Consider the following 13,787-nt stretch of genomic DNA (forward strand, 5'->3'; position numbering starts at 1 on the left):
CAGAGACTCACTGGCATGTGTGTTCTGCCTTTGGCCTGATTGCATTGCTATTTTTTTCTGATTGGCAGAAAACCTGAACTTTTTTCTGAAAAAGGCATGCCTCTCTTAGCACTGCAGTGCATTAGACTGCTCCCTTGCTTCCCTGAGTCCCCAAATACACAACCACCTTGGGCACAATAGAAGACACATTCCAGCAGATTTAGCAAGAGTGCACCAAGGTTTCTATATGTAGTTACCTTGCTGAGAAGCAAGACCTGCAGTTGCATTCTTCTGTTAAAAGAGGGCAGCAGAGTGCACCAAGAGAACTTGGGGGAAGTAGCTTATGTTAACTACTTGCCATGATCTTTATAGATCCCTCTGTTTGACTGGGTGAATTCTAATTTCTGGGGTAGAGTAAGCAATTTTTGGATCTAGATGCTGTGCGCAACAGGAATGCTATATACTGCACTGTACTGCTACTGAAAAGTTACCAATTTTACAGGATGTTCAGGTAAGCTTTGTTTCAGAAAACAACTTGCTAGAGGCCCTAGGACAGATTACTGGGACAAAGGAAGAGGGTTTGGGGATTAGCACATCTCCTATGAAAGGTACAGTCACGCCCGAGACAACTCTGAGTGCCTCCTCAAATTCTAAGAAATGCGAACTGGGGTCCTACGCCTTTTATTGCCAGTGGATCTTTGTGTTTCAGACAAATGTGCACGCCTCCCAGAGCCCCATGCAATGCACTTAGGGAAATGGGGGAAGGTGCTGTGCAACCCTCTCGCTGACAATGTCTCTCTTGTCTATAATATATCTATGAGAGAGAGAGAAATAGGCAATGCGAGAGTGAAAAAGTAAAATGGAAATGTGTCTACTGAGACCAGTATAAGGGGAAATCCTCACAATCCAGGACCGACAGTTGATTGGGAGGGCGCTTACAGGTTTCCGACACCAGACCGGTACCTGAACTGACAAACCCAAACTGCAAAATGATGCCCATTGCCACTAGACTGCCGACCCCCTTTCGGGGCCCCAACATATATATATCCTTTAGTCACACCTAGAGTTCCCAGGACAGTGCAGCATTCAGCGATTACACGAAAATATTGACAGCGCTAGGAGGCCATGCAAATGGCAGAGGTATGCTTTACAAAGCCCACGTAGCGTGCACAAAACAGCACATCAGTCAGGCCCACTTGAAGAGATGGTAAAGAGGAAATACTTCTGCTGCATCCAGTAAAACATAGAGATTGGCCTGCTTTAAAGGTTGACCATGTCCTTCATGGGTGTCTGTCAATATGATACTTCCCTGCTGCAAAGCTTACATTCGAAACGCCAGAACAACTAGGCCCAGAGCACAAAGATGCAGTCAGGTTGAAATAACGAGATACTGAAGAGCAATTTTGTATTTTAGAGTGGGAAAAGGAAGTATGACCGCGAGGTGATTTGAACACACAACCTTCTGATCTGGAGTCAGGCGCGCTACCATTGCGCCACGAGGTCTTTGTGGCAATCCACCTGGTGTGTCTGATGACAGAATAAAGGTAGGAGATGTAAATGCACCTGCAGAGCCTCATTGCTTCTTTAGGTAGACTGGCTAGGATAGCTTCCTTCTGTGCATCAGTACACGCTGCAGCCAAACCCTTCCCATGAAGTCTTGATGTTTATGAATTGAATGGCAAGTTTTGAAAAACTAAAGCAAGCGAGAAGAATTGCTTACAGTTTATTGGATTTTTTGGACGTCAGCAGACGAGACCTGCGAGAGGTAAACAGAAGTTCATAGTTGGTCATGCTGAATTTTTGAGCCAAAATGCATCGTCCCTGGGTGGGCTTGAACCACCAATCTTTCGGTTAACAGCCGAACGCGCTAACCGATTGCGCCACAGAGACTCATGCAGCTCTTACACAGGGGCCTGATTGGTGTGCTGTTTGCTTATGCTTCCCAGGCAACCTGAAAATATTTCTAAAATAGCTCTTTTTCCCACAGCAAATCAGGGTATCAAGCACTTCCCTACCTCCCCTAATCCACAAACACAGGGGATTTAGTAGAGGACAGAGCCCATCAACAGTGCACCAAATGCCCTCTGTGTAGGCATAACTTGCTATGAGGAGAAAGCCACAGTTGCGCACTTGTGTTAAAAGGGGACAGTAGGCTGAACCCAGAGAACACGGGAGAAATGACTCAGGTTTACTGAGTGGAACACTCTGTGTCTTTGTGCCAAAAACAGCAGCGTCTTTTCGGTTAACAGTCGAACGCGCTAACCAATTGCACCACAGAGACTCACTGGCATGTGTGTTCTGCCTTTGGCCTGATTGCATTGCTATTTTTTTCTGATTGGCAGAAAACCTGAACTTTTTTCTGAAAAAGGCATGCCTCTCTTAGCACTGCAGTGCATTAGAGTGCTCCCTTGCTTCCCTGAATCCCCAAATACACAACCACCCTGGGCACAATAGAAGACACATTCCAGCAGATTTAGCAAGATTGCACCAAGGATTCTATATGTAGGTACCTTGCTGAGAAGCAAGACCTGCAGTTGCATTCTTCTGTTAAAAGAGGGCAGCAGAGTGCACCAAGAGAACTTGGGGGAAGTAGCTTATGTTAACTATTTGCCATGCTCTTTATAGATCCCTCTGTTTGACTGGGTGAATTCTAATTTCTGGGGTAGAGTAAGCAATTTTTGGATCTAGATGCTGTGCGCAACAGGAATGCTATATACTGCACTGTACTGCTACTGAAAAGTTACCAATTTTACAGGATGTTCAGGTAAGCTTTGTTTCAGAAAACAACTTGCTAGAGGCACTAAGACAGATTACTGGGACAAAGGAAGAGGGTTTGGGGATTATCACATCTCATATGAAAGGTACAGTCACGCCCGAGACAACTCTGAGTGCCTCCTCAAATTCTAAGAAATGCGAACTGGGGTCCTACGCCTTTTATTGCCAGTGGATCTTTGTGTTTCAGACAAATGTGCACGCCTCCCAGAGCCCCTTGCAATGCACTTAGGGAAAGGGGGGAAGGTGCTGTGAAGCCCTCTCGCTGACAATGTCTCTCTTGTCTATAATGTAACTATGAGAGAGAGAGAAATAGGCAATGCGAGAGTGAAAAAGTAAAATGGAAATGTGTCTACTGAGACCAGTATAAGGGGAAATCCTCACAATCCAGGACCGACAGTTGATTGGGAGGGCGCTTACAGGTTTCCGACACCAGACCGGTACCTGAACTCACAAACCCAAACTGCAAAGTGATGCCCATTGCCACTAGACTGCCGACCCCCTTTCGGGGCCCCAGCATATATCCTTTAGTCACACCTAGAGCTCCCAGGACAGTGCAGCATTCAGCGATTACACGAAAATATTGACAGCGCTAGGAGGCCATGCAAATGGCAGAGGTATGCTTTACAAAGCCCACGTAGCGTGCACAAAACAGCACATCAGTCAGGCCCACTTGAAGAGATGGTAAAGAGGAAATACTTCTGCTGCATCCAGTAAAACATAGAGATTGGCCTGCTTTAAAGGTTGACCATGTCCTTCATGGGTGTCTGTCAATATGATACTTCCCTGCTGCAAAGCTTACATTCGAAACGCCAGAACAACTAGGCCCAGAGCACAAAGATGCAGTCAGGTTGAAATAACGAGATACTGAAGAGCAATTTTGTATTTCAGAGTGGGAAAAGGAAGTATGACCCCGACGTGATTTGAACACACAACCTTCTGATCTGGAGTCAGACGCGCTACCATTGCGCCACGAGGTCCTTGTGGCAATCCACCTGGTGTGTCTGATGACAGAATAAAGGTAGGAGACGTACATGCACCTGCAGAGCCTCATTGCTTCTTTAGGTAGACTGGCTAGGATAGCTTCCTTCTGTGCATCAGTACACGCTGCAGCCAAACCCTTCCCATGAAGTCTTGATGTTTATGAATTGAATGGCAAGTTTTGAAAAACTAAAGCAAGCGAGAAGAATTGCTTGCAGTTTATTGGATTTTTTGGACGTCAGCAGACGAGACCTGCGAGAGGTAAACAGAAGTCCATAGTTGGTCACGCTGAATTTTTGAGCCAAAATGCACCGTCCCTGGGTGGGCTTGAACCACCAACCTTTCGGTTAACAGCCGAACGCGCTAACCGATTGCGCCAAAGAGACTCATGCAGTTCTTACACAGGGGCCTGATTGGTGTGCTGTTTGCTTATACTTCCCAGGCAACCTGAAAATATTTCTAAAATAGCTCTTTTTCCCACAGCAAATCAGGGTATCAAGCACTTCCCTACCTCCCCTAATCCACAAACACAGGGGATTTAGTAGAGGACAGAGCCCATCAACAGTGCACCAAATGTCCTCTGTATAGGCATAACTTGCTATGAGGAGAAAGCCACAGTTGCGCACTTGTGTTAAAAGGGGACAGTAGGCTGAACCCAGAGAACACGGGAGAAATGACTCAGGTTTACTGAGTGGAACACTCTGTGTCTTTGTGCCAAAAACAGCAGCGTCTTTTCGGTTAACAGCCGAACGCGCTAACCAATTGCGCCACAGAGACTCACTGGCATGTGTGTTCTGCCTTTGGCCTGATTGTATTGCTATTTTTTTCTGATTGGCAGAAAACCTGAACTTTTTTCTGAAAAAGGCATGCCTCTCTTAGCACTGCAGTGCATTAGACTGCTCCCTTGCTTCCCTGAGTCCCCAAATACACAACCACCCTGGGCACAATAGAAGACACATTCCAGCAGATTTAGCAAGATTGCACCAAGGATTCTATATGTAGGTACCTTGCTGAGAAGCAAGACCTGCAGTTGCATTCTTCTGTTAAAAGAGGGCAGCAGAGTGCACCAAGAGAACTTGGGGGAAGTAGCTTATGTTAACTACTTGCCATGCTCTTTATAGTTCCCTCTGTTTGACTGGGTGAATTCTAATTTCTGGGGTAGAGTAAGCAATTTTTGGATCTAGATGCTGTGCGCAACAGGAATGCTATATACTGCACTGTACTGCTACTGAAAAGTTACCAATTTTACAGGATGTTCAGGTAAGCTTTGTTTCAGAAAACAACTTGCTAGAGGCACTAAGACAGATTACTGGGACAAAGGAAGAGGGTTTGGGGATTAGCACATCTCCTATGAAAGGTACAGTCACGCCCGAGACAACTCTGAGTGTCACCTCAAATTCTAAGAAATGCAAACTAGGGACCTACGCTTTTTATTGCCAGTGGATCTTTGTGTTTCAGACAAATGTGCACGCCTCCCAGAGCCCCTTGCAATGCACTTAGGGAAATGGGGGAAGGTGCTGTGAAGCCCTCTCGCTGACAATGTCTCTCTTGTCTATAATGTATCTATGAGAGAGAGAGAAATAGGCAATGCGAGAGTGAAAAAGTAAAATGGAAATGTGTCTTCTGAGACCAGTATAAGGGGAAACCCTCACAATCCAGGACCGACAGTTGATTGGGAGGGCGCTTACAGGTTTCCGACACCAGACCGGTACCTGAACTCACAAACCCAAACTGCAAAGTGATGCCCATTGCCACTAGACTGCCGACCCCCTTTCGGGGCCCCAACATATATCCTTTAGTCACACCTAGAGTTCCCAGGACAGTGCAGCATTCAGCGATTACACGAAAATATTGACAGCGCTAGGAGGCCATGCAAATGGCAGAGGTATGCTTTACAAAGCCCACGTAGCGTGCACAAAACAGCACATCAGTCAGGCCCACTTGAAGAGATGGTAAAGAGGAAATACTTCTGCTGCATCCAGTAAAACATAGAGATTGGCCTGCTTTAAAGGTTGACCATGTCCTTCATGGGTGTCTGTCAATATGAAACTTCCCTGCTGCAAAGCTTACATTCGAAACGCCAGAACAACTAGGCCCAGAGCACAAAGATGCAGTCAGGTTGAAATAACGAGATACTGAAGAGCAATTTTGTATTTCAGAGTGGGAAAAGGAAGTATGACCCCGAAGTGATTTGAACACACAACCTTCTGATCTGGAGTCAGACGCGCTACCATTGCGCCACGAGGTCCTTCTGGCAGTCCACCTGGTGTGTCTGATGACAGAATAAAGGTAGGAGACGTACATGCACCTGCAGAGCCTCATTGCTTCTTTAGGTAGACTGGCTAGGATAGCTTCCTTCTGTGCATCAGTGCACGCTGCAGCCAAACCCTTCCCATGAAGTCTTGATGTTTATGAATTGAATGGCAAGTTTTGAAAAACTAAAGCAAGCGAGAAGAATTGCTTGCAGTTTATTGGATTTTTTGGACGTCAGCAGACGAGACCTGCGAGAGGTAAACAGAAGTTCATAGTTGGTCATGCTGAATTTTTGAGCCAAAATGCATCGTCCCTGGGTGGGCTTAGAACCACCAACCTTTCGGTTAACAGCCGACGCGCTAACCGATTGCGCCACAGAGACTCATGCAGTGCTTACACTGGGGCCTGATTGGTGTGCTGTTTGCTTATGCTTCCCAGGCAACCTGAAAATATTTCTAAAATAGCTCTATTTCCCACAGCAAATCAGGGTATCAAGCACTCCCCTACCTCCCCTAATCCACAAACACAGGGGATTTAGTAGAGGACAGAGCCCATCAACAGTGCACCAAATGTCCTCTGTGTAGGCATAACTTGCTATGAGGAGAAAGCCACAGTTGCGCACTTGTGTTAAAAGGGGACAGTAGGCTGAACCCAGAGAACACGGGAGAAATGACTCAGGTTTACTGAGTGGAACACTCTGTGTCTTTGTGCCAAAAACAGCAGCGTCTTTTCGGTTAACAGCCGAACGCCCTAACCAATTGTGCCACAGAGACTCACTGGCATGTGTGTTCTGCCTTTGGCCTGATTGCATTGCTATTTTTTTCTGATTGGCAGAAAACCTGAACTTTTTTCTGAAAAAGGCATGCCTCTCTTAGGACTGCAGTGCATTAGACTGCTCCCTTGCTTCCCTGAGTCCCCAAATACACAACCACCTTGGGCACAATAGAAGACACATTCCAGCAGATTTAGCAAGAGTGCACCAAGGTTTCTATATGTAGGTACCTTGCTGAGAAGCAAGACCTGCAGTTGCATTCTTCTGTTAAAAGAGGGCAGCAGAGTGCACCAAGAGAACTTGGGGGAAGTAGCTTATGTTAACTACTTGCCATGATCTTTATAGATCCCTCTGTTTGACTGGGTGAATTCTAATTTCTGGGGTAGAGTAAGCAATTTTTGGATCTAGATGCTGTGCGCAACAGGAATGCTATATACTGTACTGTACTGCTACTGAAAAGTTACCAATTTTACAGGATGTTCAGGTAAGCTTTGTTTCAGAAAACAACTTGCTAGAGGCCCTAGGACAGATTACTGGGACAAAGGAAGAGGGTTTGGGGATTAGCACATCTCCTATGAAAGGTACAGTCACGCCCGAGACAACTCTGAGTGCCTCCTCAAATTCTAAGAAATGCGAACTGGGGTCCTACGCCTTTTATTGCCAGTGGATCTTTGTGTTTCAGACAAATGTGCACGCCTCCCAGAGCCCCTTGCAATGCACTTAGGGAAAGGGGGGAAGGTGCTGTGCAACCCTCTCGCTGACAATGTCTCTCTTGTCTATAATGTATCTATGAGAGAGAGAGAAATAGGCAATGCGAGAGTGAAAAAGTAAAATGGAAATGTGTCTACTGAGACCAGTATAAGGGGAAATCCTCACAATCCAGGACCGACAGTTGATTGGGAGGGCGCTTACAGGTTTCCGACACCAGACCGGTACCTGAACTCACAAACCCAAACTGCAAAGTGATGGGCATTGCCACTAGACTGCCGACCCCCTTTCGGGGCCCCAACATATATCCTTTAGTCACACCTAGAGTTCCCAGGACACTGCAGCATTCAGCGATTACACGAAAATATTGACAGCGCTAGGAGGCCATGCAAATGGCAGAGGTATGCTTTACAAAGCCCACGTAGCGTGCACAAAACAGCACATCAGTCAGGCCCACTTGAAGAGATGGTAAAGAGGAAATACTTCTGCTGCATCCAGTAAAACATAGAGATTGGCCTGCTTTAAAGGTTGACCATGTCCTTCATGGGTGTCTGTCAATATGATACTTCCCTGCTGCAAAGCTTACATTCGAAACGCCAGAACAACTAGGCCCAGAGCACAAAGATGCAGTCAGGTTGAAATAACGAATTACTGAAGAGCAATTTTATATTTCAGAGTGGGAAAAGCAAATATGACCCCGACATGATTTGAACACGAAACCTTCTGATCTGGAGTCAGAGCGCTACCATTGCGCCACGAGGTCCTTGTGGCAATCCACCTGGTGTGTCTGATGACAGAATAAAGGTAGGAGACGTACATGGACCTGCAGAGCCTCATTGCTTCTTTAAGTAGACTGGCTAGGATAGCTTCCTTCTGTGCATCAGTACACGCTGCAGCCAAACCCTTCCCATGAAGTCTTGATGTTTATGAATTGAATGGCAAGTTTTGAAAAACTAAAGCAAGCGAGAAGAATTGCTTACAGTTTATTGGATTTTTTGGACGTCAGCAGACGAGACCTGCGAGAGGTAAACAGAAGTTCATAGTTGGTCATGCTGAATTTTTGAGCCGAAATGCATCGTCCCTGGGTGGGCTTGAACCACCAACCTTTCGGTTAACAGCCGAACGCGCTAACCGATTGCGCCACAGAGACTCATGCAGTGCTTACACTGGGGCCTGATTGGTGTGATGTTTGCTTATGCTTCCCAGCAACCTGAAAATATTTCTAAAATAGCTCTATTTCCCACAGCAAATCAGGGTATCAAGCACTTCCCTACCTCCCGTAATCCACAAACAAAGGGGATTTAGTAGAGGACAGAGCCCATCAACAGTGCACCAAATGTCCTCTGTGTAGGCATAACTTGCTATGAGGAGAAAGCCACAGTTGCACACTTGTGTTAAAAGGGGACAGTAGGCTGAACCCAGAGAACACGGGAGAAATGACTCAGGTTTACTGAGTGGAACACTCTGTGTCTTTGTGCCCAAAACAGCAGCGTCTTTTCGGTTAACAGCCGAACGCGCTAACCAATTGCGCCACAGAGACTCACTGGCATGTGTGTTCTGCCTTTGGCCTGATTGCATTGCTATTTTTTTCTGATTGGCAGAAAACCTGAACTTTTTTCTGAAAAAGGCATGCCTCTCTTAGCACTGCAGTGCATTAGACTGCTCCCTTGCTTCCCTGAGTCCCCAAATACACAAACACCTTGGGCACAATAGAAGACACATTCCAGCAGATTTAGCAAGAGTGCACCAAGGATTCTATATGTAGGTACCTTGCTGAGAAGCAAGACCTGCAGTTGCATTCTTCTGTTAAAAGAGGGCAGCAGAGTGCACCAAGAGAACTTGGGGGAAGTAGCTTATGTTAACTACTTGCCATGCTCTTTATAGATCCCTCTGTTTGACTGGGTGAATTCTAATTTCTGGGGTAGAGTAAGCAATTTTTGGATCTAGATGCTGTGCGCAACAGGAATGCTATATACTGCACTTTACTGCTACTGAAAAGTTACCAATTTTACAGGATGTTCAGGTAAGCTTTGTTTCAGAAAACAACTTGCTAGAGGCACTAAGACAGATTACTGGGACAAAGGAAGAGGGTTTGGGGATTAGCACATCTCCTATGAAATGTACAGTCACGCCCGAGACAACTCTGAGTGTCACCTCAAATTCTAAGAAATGCAAACTAGGGACCTACGCTTTTTATTGCCAGTGGATCTTTGTGTTTCAGACAAATGTGCACGCCTCCCAGAGCCCCTTGCAATGCACTTAGGGAAATGGGGGAAGGTGCTGTGAAGCCCTCTCGCTGACAATGTCTCTCTTGTCTATAATGTATCTATGAGAGAGAGAGAAATAGGCAATGCGAGAGTGAAAAAGTAAAATGGAAATGTGTCTACTGAGACCAGTATAAGGGGAAATCCTCACAATCCAGGACCGACAGTTGATTGGGAGGGCGCTTACAGGTTTCCGACACCAGACCCGTACCTTAACTCACAAACCCAAACTGCAAAGTGATGGGCATTGCCACTAGACTGCCGACCCCCTTTCGGGGCCCCAGCATATATCCTTTAGTCACACCTAGAGTTCCCAGGACAGTGCAGCATTCAGCGATTACACGAAAATATTGACAGCGCTAGGAGGCCATGCAAATGGCAGAGGTATGCTTTACAAAGCCCACGTAGCGTGCACAAAACAGCACATCAGTCAGGCCCACTTGAAGAGATGGTAAAGAGGAAATACTTCTGCTGCATCCAGTAAAACATAGAGATTGGCCTGCTTTAAAGGTTGACCATGTCCTTCATGGGTGTCTGTCAATATGATACTTCCCTGCTGCAAAGCTTACATTCGAAACGCCAGAACAACTAGGCCCAGAGCACAAAGATGCAGTCAGGTTGAAATAACGAGATACTGAAGAGCAATTTTGTATTTCAGAGTGGGAAAAGCAAATATGACCCCGACGTGATTTGAACACGCAACCTTCTGATCTGGAGTCAGACGCGCTACCATTGCGCCACGAGGTCCTTGTGGCAGTCCACCTGGTGTGTCTGATGACAGAATAAAGGTAGGAGACGTACATGCACCTGCAGAGCCTCATTGTTTCTTTAGGTAGACTGGCTAGGATAGCTTCCTTCTGTGCATCAGTACACGCTGCAGCCAAAGCCTTCCCATGAAGTCTTGATGTTTATGAATTGAATGGCAAGTTTTGAAAAACTAAAGCAAGCGAGAAGAATTGCTTACAGTTTATTGGATTTTTTGGACGTCAGCAGACGAGACCTGCGAGAGGTAAACAGAAGTTCATAGTTGGTCATGCTGAATTTTTGAGCCAAAATGCATCTTCCCTGGGTGGGCTTGAACCACCAACCTTTCGGTTAACAGCCGAACGCGCTATCCGATTGCGCCACAGAGACTCATGCAGTGCTTACCCTGGGACCTGATTGGTGTGCTGTTTGCATATGCTTCCCAGGCAACCTGAAAATATTTCTAAAATAGCTCTATTTCCCACAGCAAATCAGGGTATCAAGCACTTCCCTACCTCCCCTAATCCACAAACACAGGGGATTTAGTAGAGGACAGAGCCCATCAACAGGGCACCAAATGTCCTCTGTATAGGCATAACTTGCTATGAGGAGAAAGCCACAGTTGCGCACTTGTGTTAAAAGGGGACAGTAGGCTGAACCCAGAGAAAACGGGAGAAATGACTCAGGTTTACTGAGTGGAACACTCTGTGTCTTTGTGCCAAAAACAGCAGCGTCTTTTCAGTTAACAGCCGAACGCGCTAACCAATTGCGCCACAGAGACTCACTGGCATGTGTGTTCTGCCTTTGGCCTGATTGCATTGCTATTTTTTTCTGATTGGCAGAAAACCTGAACTTTCTTCTGAAAAAGGCATGCCTCTCTTAGCACTGCAGTGCATTAGACTGCTCCCTTGCTTCCCTGAGTCCCCAAATACACAACCACCTTGGGCACAATAGAAGACACATTCCAGCAGATTTAGCAAGAGTGCACCAAGGTTTCTATATGTAGGTACCTTGCTGAGAAACAAGACCTGCAGTTGCATTCTTCTGTTAAAAGAGGGCAGCAGAGTGCACCAAGAGAACTTGGGGGAAGTAGCTTATGTTAACTACTTGCCATGATCTTTATAGATCCCTCTGTTTGACTGGGTGAATTCTAATTTCTGGGGTAGAGTAAGCAATTTTTGGATCTAGATGCTGTGTGCAACAGGAATGCTATATACTGCACTGTACTGCTACTGAAAAGTTACCAATTTTACAGGATGTTCAGGTAAGCTTTGTTTCAGAAAACAACTTGCTAGAGGCCCTAGGACAGATTACTGGGACAAAGGAAGAGGGTTTGGGGATTAGCACATCTCCTATGAAAGGTACAGTCACGCCCGAGACAACTCTGAGTGTCACTTCAAATTTTAAGAAATGCAAACTAGGGACCTACGCTTTTTATTGCCAGTGGATCTTTGTGTTTCAGACAAATGTGCACGCCTCCCAGAGCCCCATGCAATGCACTTAGGGAAATGGGGGAAGGTGCTGTGAAGCCCTCTCGCTGACAATGTCTCTCTTGTCTATAATGTATCTATGTGAGAGAGAGAGAAATAGGCAATGCGAGAGTGAAAAAGTAAAATGGAAATGTGTCTACTGAGACCAGTATAAGGGGAAATCCTCACAATCCAGGACCGACAGTTGATTGGGAGGGCGCTTACAGGTTTCCGACACCAGACCGGTACCTGAACTCACAAACCCAAACTGCAAAGTGATGCCCATTGCCACTAGACTGCCGACCCCCTTTCGGGGCCCCAGCATATATCCTTTAGTCACACCTAGAGTTCCCAGGACAGTGCAGCATTCAGCGATTACACAAAAATATTGACAGCGCTAGGAGGCCATGCAAATGGCAGAGGTATGCTTTACAAAGCCCACGTAGCGTGCACAAAACAGCACATCAGTCAGGCCCACTTGAAGAGATGGTAAAGAGGAAATACTTCTGCTGCATCCAGTAAAACATAGAGATTGGCCTGCTTTAAAGCTTGACCATGTCCTTCATGGGTGTCTGTCAATATGATACTTCCCTGCTGCAAAGCTTACATTCGAAACGCCAGAACAACTAGGCCCAGAGCACAAAGATGCAGTCAGGTTGAAATAACGAGATACTGAAGAGCAATTTTGTATTTCAGAGTGGGAAAAGCAAATATGACCCCGACGTGATTTGAACACGCAACCTTCTGATCTGGAGTCAGACGCGCTACCATTGCGCCACGAGGTCCTTGTGGCATTCCACCTGGTGTGTCTGATGACAGAATAAAGGTAGGAGACGTACATGGACCTGCAGAGCCTCATTGCTTCTTTAAGTAGACTGGCTAGGATAGCTTCCTTCTGTGCATCAGTACACGCTGCAGCCAAACCCTTACCATGAAGTCTTGATGTTTATGAATTGAATGGCAAGTTTTGAAAAACTAAAGCAAGCGAGAAGAATTGCTTGCAGTTTATTGGATTTTTTGGACGTCAGCAGTCGAGACCAGCGAGAGGTAAACAGAAGTTCATAGTTGGTCATGCTGAATTTTTGAGCCAAAATGCATCGTCCCTGGGTGGGCTTGAACCACCAACCTTTCGGTTAACGGCCGAACGCGCTAACCGATTGCGCCACAGAGACTCATGCAGTGCCTACACTGGGGCCTGATTGGTGTGCTGTTTGCTTATGCTTCCCAGGCAACCTGAAAATATTTCTAAAATAGCTCTATTTCCCACAGCAAATCAGGGTATCAAGCACTTCCCTACCTCCCGTAATCCACAAACACAGGGGATTTAGTAGAGGACAGAGCCCATCAACAGTGCACCAAATGCCCTCTGTGTAGGCATAACTTGCTATGAGGAGAAAGCCACAGTTGCGCACTTCTGTTAAAAGGGGACAGTAGGCTGAACCCAGAGAACACGGGAGAAATGACTCAGGTTTACTGAGTGGAACACTCTGTGTCTTTGTGCCAAAAACAGCAGCGTCTTTTCGGTTAACAGCCGAACGCGCTAACCAATTGCGCCACAGAGACTCACTGGCATGTGTGTTCTGCCTTTGGCCTGATTGCATTGCTATTTTTTTCTGATTGGCAGAAAACCTGAACTTTTTTCTGAAAAAGGCATGCCTCTCTTAGCACTGCAGTGCATTAGACTGCTCCCTTGCTTCCCTGAGTCCCCAAATACACAACCACCTTGGGAACAATAGAAGACACATTCCAGCAGATTTAGCAAGAGTGCACCAAGGATTCTATATGTAGGTACCTTGCTGAGAAGCAAGACCTGCAGTTGCATTCTTCTGTTAAAAGAGGGCAGCA

The 13,787-nt window shown here is 46.2% G+C and overlaps 8 non-coding genes across 8 annotated transcripts; all 8 read right to left on the reverse strand.

Annotated features, from left to right (window-relative positions):
• Positions 1 to 1,795: 1,795 nt before the first annotated feature.
• Positions 1,796 to 1,869, reverse strand: TRNAN-GUU (transfer RNA asparagine (anticodon GUU)). The gene has a single exon. It is a non-coding gene; the product is annotated as a tRNA-Asn (tRNA).
• Positions 1,870 to 3,659: 1,790 nt separating this feature from the next.
• On the reverse strand, positions 3,660 to 3,731 carry TRNAW-CCA (transfer RNA tryptophan (anticodon CCA)). Its single transcript has one exon. It is a non-coding gene; the product is annotated as a tRNA-Trp (tRNA).
• A 313-nt stretch (positions 3,732 to 4,044) lies between these two features.
• On the reverse strand, positions 4,045 to 4,118 carry TRNAN-GUU (transfer RNA asparagine (anticodon GUU)). The gene has a single exon. It is a non-coding gene; the product is annotated as a tRNA-Asn (tRNA).
• A 1,790-nt stretch (positions 4,119 to 5,908) lies between these two features.
• TRNAW-CCA (transfer RNA tryptophan (anticodon CCA)) lies at positions 5,909 to 5,980 on the reverse strand. The gene has a single exon. It is a non-coding gene; the product is annotated as a tRNA-Trp (tRNA).
• Positions 5,981 to 8,541: 2,561 nt separating this feature from the next.
• On the reverse strand, positions 8,542 to 8,615 carry TRNAN-GUU (transfer RNA asparagine (anticodon GUU)). The gene has a single exon. It is a non-coding gene; the product is annotated as a tRNA-Asn (tRNA).
• A 1,789-nt stretch (positions 8,616 to 10,404) lies between these two features.
• TRNAW-CCA (transfer RNA tryptophan (anticodon CCA)) lies at positions 10,405 to 10,476 on the reverse strand. The gene has a single exon. It is a non-coding gene; the product is annotated as a tRNA-Trp (tRNA).
• A 2,179-nt stretch (positions 10,477 to 12,655) lies between these two features.
• Positions 12,656 to 12,727, reverse strand: TRNAW-CCA (transfer RNA tryptophan (anticodon CCA)). The gene has a single exon. It is a non-coding gene; the product is annotated as a tRNA-Trp (tRNA).
• Positions 12,728 to 13,040: 313 nt separating this feature from the next.
• Positions 13,041 to 13,114, reverse strand: TRNAN-GUU (transfer RNA asparagine (anticodon GUU)). Its single transcript has one exon. It is a non-coding gene; the product is annotated as a tRNA-Asn (tRNA).
• Positions 13,115 to 13,787: the final 673 nt, after the last annotated feature.

The sequence above is a fragment of the Ambystoma mexicanum genome, chromosome 11 (genome assembly GCF_040938575.1).
Source record: "Ambystoma mexicanum isolate Mex_15411 chromosome 11, UKY_AmexF1_1, whole genome shotgun sequence".
Classification (NCBI taxonomy): domain Eukaryota; kingdom Metazoa; phylum Chordata; class Amphibia; order Caudata; family Ambystomatidae; genus Ambystoma; species Ambystoma mexicanum.